Source organism: Trichosurus vulpecula, chromosome 2 (genome assembly GCF_011100635.1).
Source record: "Trichosurus vulpecula isolate mTriVul1 chromosome 2, mTriVul1.pri, whole genome shotgun sequence".
Classification (NCBI taxonomy): domain Eukaryota; kingdom Metazoa; phylum Chordata; class Mammalia; order Diprotodontia; family Phalangeridae; genus Trichosurus; species Trichosurus vulpecula.
The window spans coordinates 305,734,816-305,755,903 of NC_050574.1; the positions used below are offsets into that span (position 1 = coordinate 305,734,816).

Consider the following 21,088-nt stretch of genomic DNA (forward strand, 5'->3'; position numbering starts at 1 on the left):
ACTTGTGATACCCTTCCTGTTCCACCCTCTAATCGATCCTCCTGTTCATGTGCCCAGGATCTTTGGCTGCTCACCCACAACAAAACATCATCTGGGAAGAATCTAATAATAATATATCAATAATGCGTATTTACACAGATATTCACATTATGTGTCTTCCCTGTCATTAGTCCCTTAGTGACTTTGTCTCTTGGTAAAGGAATTTGAAAAATCCAAGAGCAGTATATATCCTAAAATTTGAATGATACAGAGAAGATCAGCATGGCTCCTGTGTAAAAGATGATATGGAAATTCATAAAGTGGATTTTTATTTATGTTTTTCAAGGAATGATTCTTTTCGTAGGGAATTACATAGAAACATATATTTAGAAAGGAAAGTGATGCATAAAATAAAAAAAATCAATAAAATAAGATAAAGTTGAAAAGAAGAGAAAAACAAGCAAAAGCTATCAAAGAGTATGAGGGGAAGGACTTCGATGAAAGAACGGTATACTTAAAATCAGCTACATAAGTCCACTGGTACTAAAGATCCTTGTGGTTTTGCTCCTCCCCAAATTCAAGTTCTAGGTGACTATGAAAGCCACCACCCCACCCCCTCCTGTACTTTGTCTGCCTTTTCCTTTATATAGTACTTTAGGGTCTGTGAAGCACTTAACATATTATCTCATTTGATCTTTACAACAACTCCATGAAGTAGATGTTATTATTATCCTTATTATTATCCTTATTTTATGGATAAAGAAAATGTGATTTGCTCAGGGTCACCCATTTAGTATCTGAAGCAAGATTTAAACTCTGATTTTCCTGATTTTGAGTACAGTATTCTATTTACTCTATTACCTATATGCTTTAAGCTCCTTCATTAGTCCTTTTGCTATGAGAATTAAATGGAAAAATTGGTCTAATGGTGTTTCAAAAGTATATGATGACATACTGTTGTGAGGTGCAATGATAGATGCCCCGGAACACAGATAGGTATACTTATCGACCTTCCTTAGTGAAAGTGAATCCATAACAATCAGTCTATGTTGCTCATAGAAGAGAATTAATGGACCTTGACGCTTATGACCTACCTAATGTTTCTGACTTGACTTACCACAGATATACTCTGACATTCTCTTTCATGCATAAAATAGTGCATAGTCATACTATGTGAGGTTGTCAGTCAATGCAAACAAAAGGTTTACCATCTACCTGGTACTGTGTGAAGGGTTTTGAGAGAACTAGATGATAGTTGCATCAAGTAGCTTAAAATGTAGTTGGAAAAACAACACTAATATTGACTGGGAATAATGAAAAATATAATTAAATACTATCTTGTATGAATAATAATTTTTAAGGAGCCACTATTGGTCATAATAGTTCAAGAAGACTGCATTGAAATGAAGACTATTTACTGGTCTTGAGAGTCATGAGAACTAGTTTTGCATCCCGGATCTTACATTTGTTTACTAGACATCTTAGATACTTAACATCCTTGAGCCTGTATCATCATCTGGAAAATGGATATAACAATAATTATTGCAAAAATTTGCTAGACTGTGAGGATAATAAATGATTTAGGAAAAATGTTTTGCAAACCATGAAACAACTACCTATAAACAATGATTACTGCCAATGTCAGGATCTAGAAGTAGGGAGGAGGGAGTGGCCTCTGGCTTCTTACAGTAATCTGTTCAATAAAACTTCCTAGACAAAGATTTCCCATGCTTCAGATTAGTGGTAGAAGCAGAAGAACTTTCAGGTCACCTCCAACTATCAGAGCTATTCCATGATTCTGTACTTATGATATTAATTAATCATAACATAGATTCCCTCTCTTCAGAGAAAGTGCTTATAGTAAAACTTTATCAAATCAAGGTCTACTTATTTGTGACAATTTCAGCAGGGACTACCAAGGTTCATATTTGCTTAATAAATCCTTTATAGATTGGGCAAACAAATGTGAACAAAATCTCAAGAGGATAATGTTTAATTTGCCCAAAGAACTATTTTTGAGTATGCTTAGGCACTCTAGAATCTTTTCTCTGTGTATAATCAATTTTAAGTTAATAATAAACAATTTATTAAATCAGATACCCCAAACCTTCAATCAGTCAACATTTGCTAGCACAGTTAGGTTTGCATGAACATGTGAAACCAACATCCATTGCTTTATATACAGACCTACCTCCCCACATTCACAATCACACTCACACATATTCTTAAACTTTGTACTGTTTAAACCTTTAGAAATAATTAGATATAATTAATCAGAATTAGTGCAGTATTGTGCTTTTTAACCATCAGGATAGAGTGATAATCTCTCTTTCTCAAGTTCAAACCTCAGCAAAAACTTCTCAGTCTCAGAAACCTTTCTTTTGCTTCAAAAGTGTTTTGAACCATAAAAACAACTTTTAAGACAGTGAGACTTTTAAGTTCTGCAGAAGTTGCTATGAAGTAATTGGAAGACTGTTGATGGAAAATAACTCAAAAGAACAAGATAAAGTATCCCTACCACATACCAGCAGCCCCCAAAGCCTGCGGCACTGAACCAGTTGAACACACAAATGGTAGCAGTAAACAAGCCTGTTTTTCTAGGCTCAAATATATGTATTCTATAAAGTGCCCCAAGTTGAGAATGTATATTACTGTATACCATTGTGGATATTTTTTCTTCTCTCCCCATTTTAAGATTTGTCCAGCGGAATATAAACTCTGAAACTTAATGCCAGATACTAGGTCCTAGGGTGACTAGTGATTTCTCTCAGATGTCAAGTGTTCCAGATCATATAGGAAAGTATTAACCTAGGGTTATCATGAATTAAAGCACTAACCTTTCCATGAGACAAACAACATATTTTCTGACTGGACCCAATTAAGGTCAGTCATAAAATAAGGCTCAAAATTTAAAAAAAATTGTTGTCATTTGAAAACATTCTTAGCTATATTTCTGAAATCATAACATCCCCTTGGAAATTCATTTGTTCCTTGAGAGTGATAGAGTACCATGGTACTGTGTCCTAGATTGCATATAAAAATGAAACAATCTCCCCCCTTCCCCTTTTCATGAACTTGAGAAGAAAATACAGATTTTTCATGGTGTGATTTGAATAGCATTTGGACTTTGATCCTGTAGGGTCTCCAGCCACAGGAGTCACACTTCCACTTTCATGATGCTTTGGTCTGCAGGCAATTGCTGAGATACTCATAATGCCACTGTAAGACCTAAAGGACATTTAAATGTTTAAAATGTAGTTGGTTATTTCTGTAGGGAATTATTCAAAAATTGTAATAACATTATGAGTTCAAAATAATATTACTGTGCCAAGAACTTTAAAAATGTTACCTTAATTTATCCTCATGACTATCCTGTAAGGTAGGTGCTATGGTTATCTCCATTTTACAGTTGAAAAAACTGAGGTAGAGAGTTTAGGGTCATATAGCTTTGAAATGTCTCACATTGGATTTGAATTCTGGTCCTCCTGACTTCAAAGCTAGTTCTTTATCCATTGCGCCACTTAGCTTCCTCCAATTACTTTATAGAAAAGAAAAAAAATGAGTATCCAGAGAGGGTAAATGATGTTCCTCTGCTTACATTCATATTAATTGGCCAAGATACAAGTTAAAATCAAATACTCTGGAGTTTTTTCCACTGTACTGATTCAATTTGTTCTGTTTAGATCCAAATCATAGAATCAGGAACTGAGGGTGGCAGTTGCCGAGATACGTACCTCAGCTCAATATAAGGAAAACCAGCTGAAAAATGAGACTTCTCTTACACTGGAATGGACTGCTACAGGACATAGTAAGTTTACTATCCCTGGACTTCTTCCAGCAGAAGTTATGTAACCAGCTGTCAGAGATTTTATAAAGGGAATTCATTTTCAGGTAGGTTAAATAGTGTGACTGACTATGTCCAAGATTTCCAAATCCAATATTATTTGGTTTTCTGAAATAGTTATTATAATATTTCTTTCATTTTTTTTTGAAAAAAGAAGTGTTGAGGTCCAACTTATGTCAAGTTGTCACAGATATTGAGGTGGGAACACCACCTTTTTATCAATTCTTGTGAAACCAGAAGTCAATAGAGAAACTAGAGATACTGTATAAATAAAACCTCTCTCTGCCTCAGGCAGCTTCCCTAATCTTAAATTTGATTTATGATCATACTTCTACATTTCCCTTGGGCTTCTGGGATAATATTATTCTCATTTACAATTCATCTAAAATGAGGCAGTGGTTTTTAGTGGTGATTCTTTCATCGTTACTCACCAATATCATATTGGCTCGCTTATTTCCCAAACTTCTTTTCTTCTAATATTTTCATTATTTAGAACTGTAGTGTAAGTTTGAAGGAGGTTGTGGGATTTATAGTGACAATAAGTCCAGAGGTACACGTAGAGTGGGGCCTGATATGTTTGTACATCCTAGAGAAGAATTAACCCCTGGTTGTTGCCCTAAAGGGAAAGGGTGAAAGGGACTGCTCTCAAGAATGTGTTGACATAACTGACCAAGCTCTATGAACACCCCTAAATTCTGGTCTACTGCTACACTTGAAAAAACGAATTTTTCTTTAAGATCCTTATCCTTACTGACAAAGTAGCAAGATTAAAGCTCCCTCTGTCTTCTCTCTCCACCCCCTGTCTCTGTCTGTCTCTGTCTCTATCTGTCTCTGTCTCTCTCTCTCTCTCTCTTTCTCCATCTCTCTCTGTCTCTCTCTAGCTATCTCACATACATATGTGTGTGTATTTATGTATGCATTTCCTTTAGTACTATATCACACTAAAAGTGTTTCTTTGAGAAACAAACTATAGAGAAGCTTCAGGCTTTAGTGTTAGACCCTACGAAAAGCCTGGGAAAGGAAAACAGTGAATACATAATTGAATAGTGGGGTTTAGATGAATGATTTCCTTTTATTTCAAGTATCAGATTAGTGACTTGAGTACCTATTATTCTGATAGAAGTTGGAGCAGACAGTTTCTACTGCTAACTTCTCTCTACAAAGCTGGAGCTGCACTGAGGAAACCAACAGTGAAGTATCTCCATTCTACTGACACTAAGAGGAAAGCAGCAGGAAGGAATGAGGGCCCTGAAGCATGCTGCAGCACAGTATAGAAATGCAGAATAAGTACTGATGTTAGTCGAGCTCCAGCTCAGAGTTCAATAAGCAGCTTATTATTTCTCAGATTTAGCCAGTTGTCTGTGTTCATAAGAAGATATTCTTCTAGGAAGACTCTCTAATCAAAATGGAGATAATGCAATGACTATTGTTAAGGCTTGAAAGAACAATGCTACTGAGTGTGCATGCATGTGCCATTTATGTGTGCATGGAGGCACTGAGGAGAGATGATTAGGTAAGGGATATATTTTTCTTTAAAATGTAATACTGTACAAATATATGAGGGGGGAATAATCTCATAAATATGATATCTATAATCCCACAGGTCACTATGTTAGTCATTTATGAAGTGGAAAGGGCACAATCCCTCCACTTAGAGAATCTGCCTTCAATTGTGGTGTGAAATAGTACAGGGGTGGGATTTCTTTATAGCCAGGATTTATACTCAGCAAAATAGTGAAACTATTGTTTGGTACATTATGTAGCCTTCCTGTTCCTGTTTTATTGTTTTCTTGAGTTCAGCAGCCTCTCCACCTGTAGGCATTTAGTGCTCCCAATCTCTATTTTTCCTGCCTGAGATAAAAGGGACCTAAACACCCAGGGAGATTAATTTCTATCCTTATATTGCCCACATCCAGTAGCACAGGGTCTTGTATACAACTGATCCTTCAACCAATTTCTGTTAAATTGAATTAAATTAACTGATTTCTACAGAAATGTATCTTAAGTTGATATGTCCTTCCTCCTATGGACGTTTTAATTTTTGAAGCCAAATCCACAATGAGCAATATTTAACAACAAAAACAACAGCAAAAGAATGACTTGCAGGTGTCTTTTTTCAGTGAGTGAGGAAGGAGCAGAGAGGGATGTCCTTGACAGTTTTTTAATCTCACCACATAGGCAGAAGATGCCTAATCTTACTCTACGGAAGCCCACCCTTGTTGCAGCTTTTTGTTCACCCATTCAAAGAGTGTACAGCACTTTTTTTCATAGTTCTGAAGTTCCACTAGTCAGATTCACTCCAGTAGCTGAGCACCTAAGCTACTTTGTTATTTCAAAGAGATAACAGGATGACTGGCTTGTACCAGCTATGGTCCCCCAGTGAGTTCAAGGCCTACTGTAAAAATTACAATAGGTGATTCCCAGTTAGGTGAAAGGAGGGGGATACCTAGATAAATTCCTGTTTCCTCTTTGAAATTGTGCCATGAGAAATAAATTGAGAAACCTGAGAAGAAAAATGACCTCATGTAGAGTTTTTCATAGATTATTTTTTTTCTTTCTCCTACCTCCCTCTAGTTTTTCAAGGACTAGATAAAATCACACCTATCTAGCTGGTTTTTTAAAATGGATTCTTCTTTTTCAAGTTACTTGGAGAAAGATTTAACTTGTTCAGATGGAATGCAATGATTCCCTCAAGGAGACCAAAATAATAAAATAAAACAATATAATTAAATTAAATTTTGAGAAAGCTTATGTTTACTTGGGGTAACTAATTGTATCCTCTTATAGGTAAGGCAGTAAATGGTCCTTGAAGTTGTTGTTATAGTGGTTGTTTGGTATGTATTTTCTAGTGAATACAAATGCATTTTCCCTTTCTCTTGAAAATGGAGAGTGAATGGTATGCCTCAGCAAATATTAGATTGTAAAGGTGGCCCTTAGGTTATGTAGCAAGCAGGTGAAACATCATGTACCCCTTCATGTATCAGGGAATGTGAGGGGAAAATATCAAGGCAAGGGAATGAAAATCTAGGAAGAGGCCGTAGAGGGTAAACTAGGGCTACCATAGACATGACAAATAGGCTAGAAAATGGAGTTCCAGAGAACATAGGGCTGCCCTGTTATTTATGAGGAGACAAAGCTAAGATTATTTCATTATGGCCACAAGGCTAGAAAGTGCAATAATCTACTATGGGGCAGAAAAAATTATGAAATAAATTGTATACTACTCATCCTAACTAAACTGAATATTTGAATTGTAACTGAACCTTCTTTTGATGGCTGAGAACTGTTATTATGAACATCAGTGATTGAACTATGTTGTAATTATTACCCACAGGCTATGAGGGGGTCTACAGTTATGTGTCTCTATTACTAAATGGCAAAGATTGATGCACAACATACACTTCGTACCTGCCTATTCTTGTGTTTTATCTACTTATTTTGTTTATTTGCTTATCTACCTACCCATTTATCTATATATTTGTGATTTTTTCCACTCTTGCTTTCATTTTGTCAGTTGTCTTCTGGCAGCCGTCACTGTGCCTTCCTATAACAACATAATCTTCTAATGACATCCCATCTAATTTTCTGCTCCTTATGTGTCGTGGTCTATTTTGGGAAACCAAACAACTAAGCTTGTTGTGATCAATGATGTAGGTTGAAAAAAAGTAAAAGAATGCTAAACCTGATCCCTGAAGGTTTATCTTTTTTTTTTTTTAATAGTAAGGCATCTGAGCTTTATGGACCATGTGATATTTTGGCTACTTAGTGACTTTTTATTTTGGTTCACTTCTAGGTAGTTCTATATGCTTATGTACATATGTATGTATGTACATATATACATATATATGTATATGGAATATATATATATATATATATATATATATATATATATATATATATATATATATATATATATATATATATATATATATATATATATATTCCAGATAAATGCAGTTAAAGAGTAACTTTAAATGCTGATGTAGGATTTGGATGACATTAGTTCTTCTATGATTTATTTCTACGCTATGTAACTGGTAAAGATTAAGAATTCAGTGGACTCGGTCCTACCAAGTAAAAAAAAAACTGTTGGTGCATATCTAATTTTAATATTAACATTCTCTCATCTTCTGGTTACTTACCACCTTTGTTGACACCACTATGATCTCTGTTTCTACTTGAAGCATTTCTGGTAGGGGAACAAGATCTTATTACTCAGCCTTAACTATTAGGAATTATATTTTAAAATAAATGTTGAATTACTTCCCCAACCACAAAGTCTCTACCACCATCACCCAGTCCTATCGAAGCACTGGATGGAACAAGGCAGAAGTTAGCTAGAAGCCTAGATAACAAATTTAGACTCCTTTCCAGCTCCAAAATTTGATAAATTTATAATCCTAGGGGCAACTTCTTGTTTATCTTGATATTCCCAAATAAGGCATTGTACATCTGACAGGCATTTTTTTCAATAAAAGAATCATTTATAAATAAATAAAATTCAGTGTGTTAGATATCATAATTATTTAGTAATTCCATCTCCATTGGATTCATTGTCCATTCACATTCACTTATCCTAGATTACTTTAAATTTTTATTAAAAAAATCTTCAATTATGAATAATCCTACTCTGAAAATCTTTAAATACATGGCTGTTTAAAACATAGCACATTAAGGGAAAGTTCCCCAAAACTGATTACATGGCATATTATTTTTTAGTATTTATTGCATACTTCCAGATAGTATCACCTTAGTTCAGTCTCAGCAAATTTCATCTTGAATATTGATGTAGCCTGCTCATTGGTCTCCCATACTCCAGTCTCTTCCCTTTCCAATCCTTCCTATATACATCTGCCTATTTTTCATTCTTAAAGCACCTATCTGACAATGTCACTCCTCTGATCAAGAAGCTATAATGACTCTTCCTCACATTCATGATAAAGTAGAAATTTCTTTGGATTTTACAATGATTTGCAATCTGGCTCCAGGTCACTTTTCTGTACTTCTTGCACATTTCTCTTCTTCAGGTACTGTACATCCTAGTCAAATTGGCTTGCTGTCTTTTTGTCTACAGGTAACATTCCATTTTTTGTCTCTGCTTTTGGGCATCCAGATGAAATGCATTAAGGCATATGATGTGAGAATAAGTCCGTTTGTGGAATGAATTCCATTTCCTATTAAATTGTTAACCAATATTCCCAAGTGCATTTCTTAAATAATGTATTCTTTCACAGTTTTCACCTCTCAAGGTTAATCAGATATGAACATTCTAAATGTTTCATCGAAAATCTAGTATATGTGTTCTGTGGAATTGATCCATTTCATTTTTGTTTCATGCCAGAATTTTGACAATCATTGCTTTGTATCATCTTTTGAGAATGCAAACAAACCATCTTTTTTCCCAACTGTATGCCCTTTGATGTTATTGTTGAATGTCATAGTGATTGTATTCAATTTTTAGAAAGAAATCACTTGATATTTTTAATGGTACCATACTAAAAATATAAATCCATTTGATAAAGATTATCATTTTTAATTTGTTCTTCTAAGCCATCCACAAATATTGAATGCCCACATTCATGTACATGTATTTGTAGATGCATACACATATACACACTCAAATGTATGTGTATATGTATATTATTTTTATAAAACACAAACATGTATGTGTATGTTCACATGTATGCATCTATCTCTTCCTTCTTTTCTTTAGCAGTCATTATAGTTTTATAGTTGTCCTTATACAGATGATGTCTATTTCTCAGGATGTTAATACCCTAATGTTTGATGGAATTTGTTTTTTTTATCACAAATGGTATTTTCATGAAATGTTCTTGATATTTTTGCTAATAAATAAAATGACTTATATTTTAACCATATATGCATACATACATACATGTATTACCTTATTGAATTATTTTATTATTGAGAGAGTTGGAATTTCTAGATTAACTGTCATGCCATCTGCAAAAACAATATTTAGACTTCTTTACTTCCAACATTAATTTCTCTAATTAACCATTTGTTTATTTCTTGTAATCTTTTCCATTTCTTAGTGTGATTACTAAAATGTTTACTATGAGGTCACAGTAGAGACATAAGAATATGCAATGTCATTTTGCCCTTATTACTAAGAGGAATCTTCCTAATGTTTTTACGCTCATATTATGTTGGGTTTTTTTTAATCATCCTGGTGTGAGGGGGGAAACTGCATGCTTAATCTCATGGAATGACCGTCTAGATTTGGAAAGATCTTAGAGTTCATCTAGTTCAATTTTCTCATTCTATAGACGAAGAAACTTAGTCCCAGAGCAGTATGGTGACTTGCCTATAGACACACAGAAGTGAAATTGAAACTCCATTTTTTTTGAGTCTACAATTACTTGGAAAAATGCAAAAGAAGACTGCTACAAAATTCCTTGGATAATATAAAGATGGCCTTGGCATTTCAACCAGGGAAAAACAAAAAAAAAATAAAGAAAAAGAATAAGAATATGAGTCTACAACCAGGGTTCTTTCCATTCCACCACATTGCCTGGAAACAAAGTAGGTACTCATTAAGTGACAAAGGGCTAATCAAATTTATACAATAGAAAGAACCCCTCCAATAAATAAAAATTTCCCCTTTTACCATCTTTTTATAACTTATGGGTGTGAGGTGAAACTTCAGAATTGTGTTAATTTGAATTTCTTTTTTTTTTTTTTTAAATGCAATTTATTTATTTAACAAATTTGGTTTTCAGCATTGATTTTCACAACAGTTTGAATTACAAATTTTCTCCCCATTTCTTCCCTCCCCCCCCACTCCAAGATGGCGTATATTCTGGTTGCCCTGTTCCCCAGTCAGCCCTCCCCTCTATCACCCCCCTCCCCTCTCATCCCCTTTTCCCTTCCTTTCTTGTAGGGCAAGATAAATTTCTACGCCCCATTGCCTGTGTATCTTATTTTTTAGTTGCATACAAAAAGTTTTTTTGTTTTTGAACATCTGATTTTAAAACTTTGAGTTCCAAATTCCCTTCCCTCTTCCCTTCCCACCCACCCTCCCTAAGAAGTTGAGCAATTCAACCTAGGCCACACATGTATTATTATGTATAACCCTTCCACAATATTCATGTTGTGAAAGGCTAACTACATTTTGCTCCTTCCCAACCCATCCCGCTTTATTGAATTTTCTTCCTTGACCCTGTCCCCTTTCCAAAGTGTTTGTTTTGATTACCTCCACCCCCATCTGCCCTCCACTCCATCATCCCCCTGCCTTTTATTTTTTTTTTTTTATCTTCCTCCCTCTTCTTTCCTGTGGGGTAAAATACCCAACTGAGTATGTATGGTATTCCCCCTCAGGCCAAATCTGATGAGAGCAAGGTTCACTCATTCCCCCCTCACCTGCCCACTCCCCTCCTCTCCTAGAACTGCTTCCTCTTGCCACCTTTATGGGAGATAATCCACCCCATTCTATCTCTCCCTATCTCCCTCTCTCAGTAAGTTACTCTCTCATCCCTTAATTTCATTTTATTTCTTTTAGCTATCTTCCCTTCATCCTCAACTCACCCTGTGTCTGCTCTCTTTCTTTTACATATATATATATACACATACATACACATACATACATATACACATAGATACATGCATACATACACATTCACTTATATATATACATAAACATATATATATGCATATATATATGCATATTCCCTTCAACTACCCTAATACTGAGGTCTCATGAATCATACTCGTCATCTTTCCATGTAGGAATGTAAACAAAACAGTTCAACTTTAGTAAGTCCCTTGCAATTTCCGTTTCTTGATTACCTTTTCATGCTTCTCTTGATTCTTGTGTTTGAAAGTCAAATTTTCTATTCAGTTCTGGTCTTTTCACTGAGAAAGCTTGAAAGTCCTCCATTTTATTGAAAGTCCATATTTTGCCTTGGAACATGATACTCAGTTTTGCTGGGTAGGTGATTCTAGGTTTTAATCCTAGCTCCATTGACCTCCGGAATATCGCATTCCAAGCCCTTCGATCTCTTAATGTAGAAGCTGCCAGGTCTTGGGTTATTCTGATTGGGTTTCCACAATATTCAAATTGTTTCTTTCTGGCTGCTTGCAGTATTTTCTCCTTGATCTGGGAGCTCTGGAATTTGGCAACAATATTCCTAGGAGATTTCTTTTTGGGATCTATTTGCGGAGGCAATCTATGGATTCTTTCAATTTCTATTTTGCCCTGTGGCTCTAGAATATCAGGGCAGTTCTCCTTGATAATTTCCTGAAAGATGGTATCTAGGCTCTTTTTTTGATCATGGCTTTCAGGTAGTCCAATAATTTTTAAATTATCTCTCCTGGATCTATTTTCCAGGTCAGTGGTTTTTCCAAGGAGATATTTCACATTGTCTTCCATTTTTTCATTCCTCTGGTTCTGTTTTATAATATCCTGATTTCTCATAAAGTCACTAGCTTCCACTTGCTCCAATCTAATTTTTAAAGTAGTATTTTCTTCAGTGGTCTTTTGGACCTCCTTTTCCATTTGGCTAATTCTGCCTTTCAAGGCATTCTTCTCCTCATTGGCTTTTTGGAGCTCTTTTGCCATTTGAGTTAGTCTATTTTTTAAGGTGTTGTTTTCTTCAGTGTATTTTTCAGTATTTTTTTGGGTCTCCTTTAGCAAGTCATTGACTTGTTTTTCATGGTTTTCCTCGCATCCTTCTTATTTCTCTTCCCAATTTTTCCTCTACTTCTCTAACTTGCTTTTCCAAATCCTTTTTGAGTTCTTCTATGGTCTGGGGCCAGTTCATGTTTTTCTTGGAGGCTTTGGTTGTAGGCTCTATGACTTTGTTGTCTTCTTTAGGCTGTATGTTTTGGTCTTCTTTGTCACCAAAGAAAGAATCCAAAGTCTGAGACTGAATCTGGGCGCGTTTTCGCTGCCTGGCCATATTCCCAACCAACTAACTTGACCCTTGAGTTTTTCAGTGGGGTATGACTGCTTGTAGATTACAGAGTTCTATGTTCTACGTTTGGGGGGGAGGTGCCAGCTCTGTCAGAGCCGCACTCCTCCTTCCCCAAGGACCCCCAGTCCAGACTGGGCTCAGATCTTCGGCAGGCTGTGCACCCCTGCTGTGATCCGCCACTTATTTCCCCCCACCAGGTGGGCCTGGAGCCAGAAGTAACAACAGCTGTAGCTGCCCCACCTCCGCTGCCCCCGGGGCTGGAAGCCGAACCGCGAACTCCTTCCACTCCCGCAGCTTTTCCCACTAACCTTCTCCGCAGTCTTTGGTGTTTGTGGGTCGAGGGGTCTGGTAACTGCTCACGTATTCAGGGCGCTAGGGCCCCCTCCGCCTGGCTTCCGGTCCGGATCGTCCACGCCGCTCAGGCTGGGCTCTGCTCCACTCCGTTCCCAGCTCCCAGCTCCCAGCTCCCAGCTCCGTGTGGAATATAGCTCACCCAGAGACCATCCGGGCTGTCCTGGGCTGGAGCCCTGCTTCCCTCTGCTGTTCTGTGGGTTCTGCCGTTCTAGAATTGGTTCAGAGCCATTTTTATAGGTTTTTGGAGGGACTTGGGTACGGAGCTCACTCTAGTCCGTGCTTACCAGCCGCCATCTTGGCTCCGCCCCCCAATTTGAATTTCTTTTATTAGATTTTTGAGGCATTTGTTTAGTTGTTGATCAATTTTTGTTTCTTTTTTGAGATTTCTCTGTGCAGGTCATTTGATATTTTGTATATTGGGCATCACAATTTTAATAATAGTTGTTTAGAATATTAAGCTAAACCTGCATTCCTTCTATAAATCAATACTAGTAACAATGGGTAACTTAAAAATATGTTTCTGAATCCATGTTTCTATATTTTCAATGTCTTGCATCAATATTTGTTAGTGATATTGGTCTGTAATATTCTTTTTCTTTATTTTTTTTGTTTTTCCCTGGTTGAAATGCCAAGGCCATCTTTATATTATCCAAGGAATTTTGTAGCAGTCTTCTTTTCCATTTTTCCAAGTAATTTATGCAATATTAGAATTAATTGTTCTTTGAATGTTTTGTAGAATTTATTTGTAAATGCATCTAGTCCTGGTTTGTTAAAAAAATCTTCTATACCATTTTAAGTTCCTTTTACAAAGATTGGATTATTTAAACTATCTATTAAATTATTATTTTAATCTAGTTATTTTTAGTCTTGTCTAAATATTTATCAATTAAACTTAGTCAGTTTTACTGACCTACAACAATGCCAAGTTGATTCTGTTCTATTTTTTAATAATATTTTATTATTTCCAATTACATGTAAGAACAATTGTCTATGGTCTCTTTTGAAAAAAAAGTGTCGTTTCCCTGCTTATCACTTTTAATTAGATGTATTTTAGCTTTAATTTTGTTTGATATCATGATTGCTACACTTTTTTTAACTTTAGCTGAAACAATACAGATTCTTCTCCAGCCCCTTAGCTTTACTCCATCTCAAGTATGTTTCTTTCTTTTTTTTTTTTTTTAAATGCAATTTATTTATTTAACATATTTGGTTTTCAGCATTGATTTTCACAACAGTTTGAATTACAAATTTTCTCCCCATTTCTGCCCTCCCCCCCCACTCCAAGATGGCATATAATCTGGTTGCCCTGTTCTGCAGTCAGCCCTCCCCTCTATCACCCCCCTCCCCTCTCATCCCCTTTTCCCTTCCTTTCTTGTAGGGCAAGATAAATTTCTACGCCCCATTGCCTGTGTATCTTATTTTTAGTTGCATACAAAAAGTTTTTTTGTTTTTGAACATCTGATTTTAAAACTTTGAGTTCCAAATTCCCTTCCCTCTTCCCTTCCCACCCACCCTCCCTAAGAAGTTGAGCAATTCAACCTAGGCCACACATGTATTATTATGTATAACCCTTCCACAATATTCATGTTGTGAAAGGCTAACTACATTTTGCTCCTTCCCAACCCATCCCGCTTTATTGAATTTTCTTCCTTGACCCTGTCCCCTTTCCAAAGTGTTTGTTTTGATTACCTCCACCCCCATCTGCCCTCCACTCCATCATCCCCCTGCCTTTTATTTTTTTTTATCTTCCTCCCTCTTCTTTCCTGTGGGGTAAGATACCCAACTGAGTATGTATGGTATTCCCCCTCAGGCCAAATCTGATGAGAGCAAGGTTCACTCATTCCCCCCCTCACCTGCCCACTCCCCTCCTCTCCTAGAACTGCTTCCTCTTGCCTCCTTTATGGGAGATAATCCACCCCATTCTATCTCTCCCTATCTCCCTCTCTCAGTAAGTTACTCTCTCATCCCTTAATTTCATTTTATTTCTTTTAGCTATCTTCCCTTCATCCTCAACTCACCCTGTGTCTGCTCTCTTTCTTTTACATATATATATATATATATACACATACATACACATACATACATATACACATAGATACATGCATACATACACATTCACTTATATATATACATAAACATATATATATCCATATATATATATATGCATATTCCCTTCAACTACCCTAATACTGAGGTCTCATGAATCATACTCATCATCTTTCCATGTAGGAATGTAAACAAAACAGTTCAACTTTAGTAAGTCCCTTGCAATTTCCGTTTCTTGATTACCTTTTCATGCTTCTCTTGATTCTTGTGTTTGAAAGTCAAATTTTCTATTCAGTTCTGGTCTTCTCACTGAGAAAGCTTGAAAGTCCTCCATTTTATTGAAAGTCCATATTTTGCCTTGGAACATGATACTCAGTTTTGCTGGGTAGGTGATTCTAGGTTTTAATCCTAGCTCCATTGACCTCCGGAATATCGCATTCCACGCCCTTCGATCTCTTAATGTAGAAGCTGCCAGGTCTTGGGTTATTCTGATTGGGTTTCCACAATATTCAAATTGTTTCTTTCTGGCTGCTTGCAGTATTTTCTCCTTGATCTGGGAGCTCTGGAATTTGGCAACAATATTCCTAGGAGATTTCTTTTTGGGATCTATTTGTGGAGGCGATCGATGGATTCTTTCAATTTCTATTTTGCCCTGTGGCTCTAGAATATCAGGGCAGTTCTCCTTGATAATTTCCTGAAAGATGGTATCTAGGCTCTTTTTTTGATCATGGCTTTCAGGTAGTCCAATAATTTTTAAATTATCTCTCCTGGATCTATTTTCCAGGTCAGTGGTTTTTCCAAGGAGATATTTCACATTGTCTTCCATTTTTTCATTCCTCTGGTTCTGTTTTATAATATCCTGATTTCTCATAAAGTCACTAGCTTCCACTTGCTCCAATCTAATTTTTAAAGTAGTATTTTCTTCAGTGGTCTTTTGGACCTCCTTTTCCATTTGGCTAATTCTGCCTTTCAAGGAATTCTTCTCCTCATTGGCTTTTTGGAGCTCTTTTGCCATTTGAGTTAGTCTATTTTGTAAGGTGTTGTTTTCTTCAGTGTATTTTTCAGTATTTTTTTGGGTCTCCTTTAGCAAGTCATTGACTTGTTTTTCATGGTTTTCTCGCATCCTTCTTATTTCTCTTCCCAATTTTTCCTCTACTTCTCTAACTTGCTTTTCCAAATCCTTTTTGAGTTCTTCTATGGTCTGGGGCCAGTTCATGTTTTTCTTGGAGGCTTTGGTTGTAGGCTCTATGACTTTGTTGTCTTCTTTAGGCTGTATGTTTTGGTCTTCTTTGTCAGCAAAGAAAGAATCCAAAGTCTGAGACTGAGTCTGGGCGTGTTTTCGCGTCCTGGCCATATTCCCAACCAACTAACTTGACCCTTGAGCTTTTCAGTGGGGTATGACTGCTTGTAGATTACAGAGTTCTATGTTCTACGTTTGGGGGGGAGGTGCCAGCTCTGTCAGAGCCGCACTCCTCCTTCCCCAAGGACCCCCAGTCCAGACTGGGCTCAGATCTTCGGCAGGCTGTGCACCCCTGCTGTGATCCGCCACTTATTTCCCCCCACCAGGTGGGCCTGGAGCCGGAAGTAACAACAGCTGTAGCTGCCCCACCTCCACTGCCCCCGGGGCTGGAAGCCGAACCCGCGAACTCCTTCCACTCCCGCAGCTTTTCCCACTAACCTTCTCCGCAGTCTTTGGTGTTTGTGGGTCGAGGGGTCTGGTAACTGCTCACGTATTCAGGGCGCTAGGGCCCCCTCCGCCCGGCTTCTGGTATGGATCGTCCACGCCACTCAGGCTGGGCTCTGCTCCACTCCGTTCCCAGCTCCCAGCTCCCAGCTCCGTGTGGAATAGAGCTCACCCAGAGACCATCCGGGCTGTCCTGGGCTGGAGCCCTGCTTCCCTCTGCTGTTCTGTGGGTTCTGCCGTTCTAGAATTGGTTCAGAGCCATTTTTATAGGTTTTTGGAGGGACTCGGGTACGGAGCTCACTCTAGTCCGTGCTTACCAGCCGCCATCTTGGCTCCGCCTCCTCAAGTATGTTTCTTGTAAAAAAAAACATATCATAGGACATTGATTTTTAATCCACTCTGCTGTCTGCTTCTATTTTATAGGTGAGTTCATGCTATTCACATTTACAATTTTGATTACTAACCGTGCATTTCCCTCCATCCCGCTTTTTTCCCATTTATCATTTTCTCTCCTCTCACCCTCTCCCTCCTCAGAAGTGTTTTGCCAATTTCTATTTTACCCTCTGATTCTAGGACACTGTTTCCTTGATAATTTCCTGAAATATGATGTCTAGTCTCTTGTTTTTGTCATGCATTCAAGTAGTCCAAAAATGTTCATGTTATCTTCCCTCAATCTATTATGTAAGTCAGTTTCTTTCTACTGAGATTTTTCACATTTTATTTTATTTTTTCATACTTTCTTGGTATTATTTCTTGTTATCTCATGAAATTATTAATTTCTACTTGCCCAATTCTAATTTTTAAGGAATTATTTTATTCAATGAGATTTTCTATCTCCTTTCCCCTTTGGCCAATTCTATTTTTAAGGAGCAAACAAAATAAAAAAAGAAAAATAAAGAAATTTTAAAAATGTATGCTGCAATCTACATGCAGAGTTCTTTCTTGGGAGGTGTATAACATTTTTCATCATGTGTCTTTTGTAATTGTTTTTAATAATTATCTTGATCACAGTAGCTAAGTCTTTCACAGTTGATTATCCTTACAATATTTGGGTTACTGTGTACAGTGTTCTTCTAATTGTGCTCTCTTTGCTTTGCATGAGTTCTTATAGGTCTTCCCAGGTTTTCCTAAAACCATTTTGCTTGTTGTTTCTTATAGCACAATAATATTCCATTATAATCATACACAATAACTCTCAACTTTTTATACTTTCAATTTTTTGCCCCCACAAAAGCAGTTGTTATCAATATTTTGTACAAATAGATCATTTTCCCTTTTCTTTGATTTTGTTTGGATACAGATCCAAACTGGGTATTGCTGGGTGAAAGGGTATGCATGGTTTTTAGCCCTTTGGGCTGTAAGGACAAGCAAAGTGGGACTTTTTGTTGTCTTACGTTTTGGAGTGCTTCTCAACACTAAGGCAATCAAGTGCCTTTTACTGAGTCTTGCTTTTGTTTGTAGGAAGGCCCCCACTCTTTTGCTAGTTAAGTCATGCAAGAGGTGTGAAACTGTCAAGAGGGGTGAAGCACGCTGGCCCTGAAGAAGTGTATAAATACTCTGAGGCTAGCATTCTGTTTGGGGCTCACTCACTGGAAGTGTGTTGATGTGGAGATGCTGAGTAGCTGTTGTTAAGAGCCCCTGCCCTGTTTGAAAAAAAACTGTATGTTGGCAATTCTCTGGTAACTATATATGTTGTGATTTGGTTAGACAGAAATGTCGATCTGTTTATATTGTCCCTGTTCATAATTTCTGTTTGTATTTGCTCTGAAGTTCAGGGTGCTGGCTTCCCCCCCGTCGAACTAAGTGAATAATATATGTATGTTTGATTAAAGTGAGACTGTAAAACCCTTAAAATTGCTTTCCTTAGAAAAGCATATTAAAAGAACTTGTGCTGGCAGCCCTTCTGTATGCTGTTGTTATTGAACTTACACAGCCACAGCAGGTGCTAGTAACATTGTTGTTACATGGGCATACTTCCAAATTGTTTTCCAGTATGAATGGACTAATTTACAACTCCACCAACAGTTTGTTATTGTCCCAATTTTTCCACATCCCCTACAGAATCTATCATTTGACTTTTCTATCATTTTAACTAATCTACTGATGTAAGGTGGTATCTCAGAAATGTTTTCACCCACATTTCTCTAATCAATAGAGATTTAGCATGTTTTTATGTGACTATTGATATCTTTGATTTATTCTTCTGAAAATTGTCCTATATATTTGAGAAATGAAACCTTTGTCAGAGAAACTTGCTAAAAAATTCTCACTTTTCTATTTTCCTTCTAATTTTTGGTGCATAAGGTTTCTTTGTGAAAAAACCTCTTAATTTCATGTAATCAAAACTATCTATTTTGCTTCCCATAATTCACTCCATCACTTTTTTGGACATAAACTCTTCCCTTATCCATAGATCTGCAAGGTATATTGTTCAGTGCTTCTCAAATTTACTTATATCACCCATTCCATCTAAACCATTTATCCATTTTGATCTTACCTTGGTATAAGGTATAAGATATTGGTCTACACTTAGATTCTGCAAAAGTACTTTCCAGATTTCCCAGAAATTTTTGTCAAATGTTGAGTTCTTGCCCCAAAAGCTTGAATCTTTGGGTTTATCAAAGATTACATTACTATGGTCATTTTCTACTGTGTATGGTGTACCTAATCTATTTCACTTATTCACTACTCTATTTCTTAGCCAGTATGAGATTATTTTAATGACTACTACTTTGGAATATCCTTTGAAATTGTAACTACTGGCCACCTCCCTTCATATAATTTTTCAATCATTCCTTTGAAGGTCTTGAGCTTTTATTCTTCCAGAATAACAGATAAATGTTGTTACTATTTTTTTAATTCTATAAAAAGGAGTTTGATTGGTATGACACAGAATAAGAAAATTAATTTAGGTAGAATTATTCTTTTTGTTATATTGGCTTATCTTATCCATGAACACTTAATATTTTTCCAATTATTTATGTTTTTTATGGCTGGCTTGCTATCTTGAGGAAGAGGAGGGGAGGGAGAGAGAATTTAGAGCTCAAAATTTAAAAAAATAGAAGCTAAAATTGTTTGGAAATGAAATTTGAAAAAATTAAAATTTTCAAAAAAAACATTTTCCAATTGCATGGCTCTGCCTTTATGTCCGTAAAAAGCATTTTGTAAGTGTGTTCATATATGTAATCCCTGTGTTTGTCTTGACAGGTAGACTCCTAAGTATTTTATATAGTTTGTAGTCATTTTAAATGAAATTTCTCTTCATATGTCTTTCCCAAGTTTTGATAGTATATACAAATGTTGAGGATTTATGTCAGTTTATTTTATATCCTGCAACTTTGCTAAAGTTGTTAATTGTTTCCACAAGTTTTTAGTTCATTCTCTAGGTATACAATTCTCTAAGTATACCATCATATTATTTGAAAAGAGTGATAGTTTTATTTCCACAATGTCCATTCTAATTCTTTCAATTTTTTTTATATCTCATTGCTATAGCTAACATGTGTAATACTGAATAATAGTGATGAAATGGACTCCCTTGCTTCACTTCTGATCTTTTTTGGTATGGCTTCAAAATTATCTCTGTTATAGATACTTGCTCTTGGTTTTAGATAGATACTAATTATCATTTTAAGGAAGGTTCTATTGATTGCTATGTTTTCTGGTGTTTTAAATAAGAACGGATATTGTATTTGGTCAAAGGCTTTTTATGCATCTATAGACATAGTAATATGATTTTTGCTGTTATTATTATTGATAGGGTCAATTATCCTGATAGTTTTCTTAATATTGAATGAGCACCACATTCCCAGTATAAATCCCACCTGGTCATAGTGTATGATCTTTGTGATATATTGCTGTAATCTTCTTGGTAATATTTTAATATTTTTTGCATATATTCCTTAGAGAAATTGTTTTATGATTTTATTACCCTATTTTTGCTCCCCTTAGTTTAGTTATTAAAACAACATTTTTATCATAAAAGGAATTTTGTAGGACTCCTTATTTATCTAGTGTGTGAACATGCCATGCACAGCTAAGAAAATATATACTCCTTTCTATTCCCATTCAGTTTTCTCCGGAGGTCTACCATATCTAATTATTGTAGGATTCAATTCATCTCTTTGACTTCTTACTTATATATTTTATACTTAGATTTATCTAGTTCAGAGAGGGGAAAGTTGAGGTCCCCCACTAGTATACTTTTACTATTGATTTCCTCCTGTAATTTATTTAATTCTTCCC

At 36.2% G+C, this 21,088-nt stretch overlaps 1 non-coding gene across 1 annotated transcript; it reads left to right on the forward strand.

Annotated features, from left to right (window-relative positions):
- The first annotated feature begins 210 nt into the window (after nucleotides 1-210).
- LOC118840506 lies at nucleotides 211-315 on the forward strand. Its single transcript, XR_005009694.1, has one exon. It is a non-coding gene; the product is annotated as a U6 spliceosomal RNA (small nuclear RNA).
- Nucleotides 316-21,088: the final 20,773 nt, after the last annotated feature.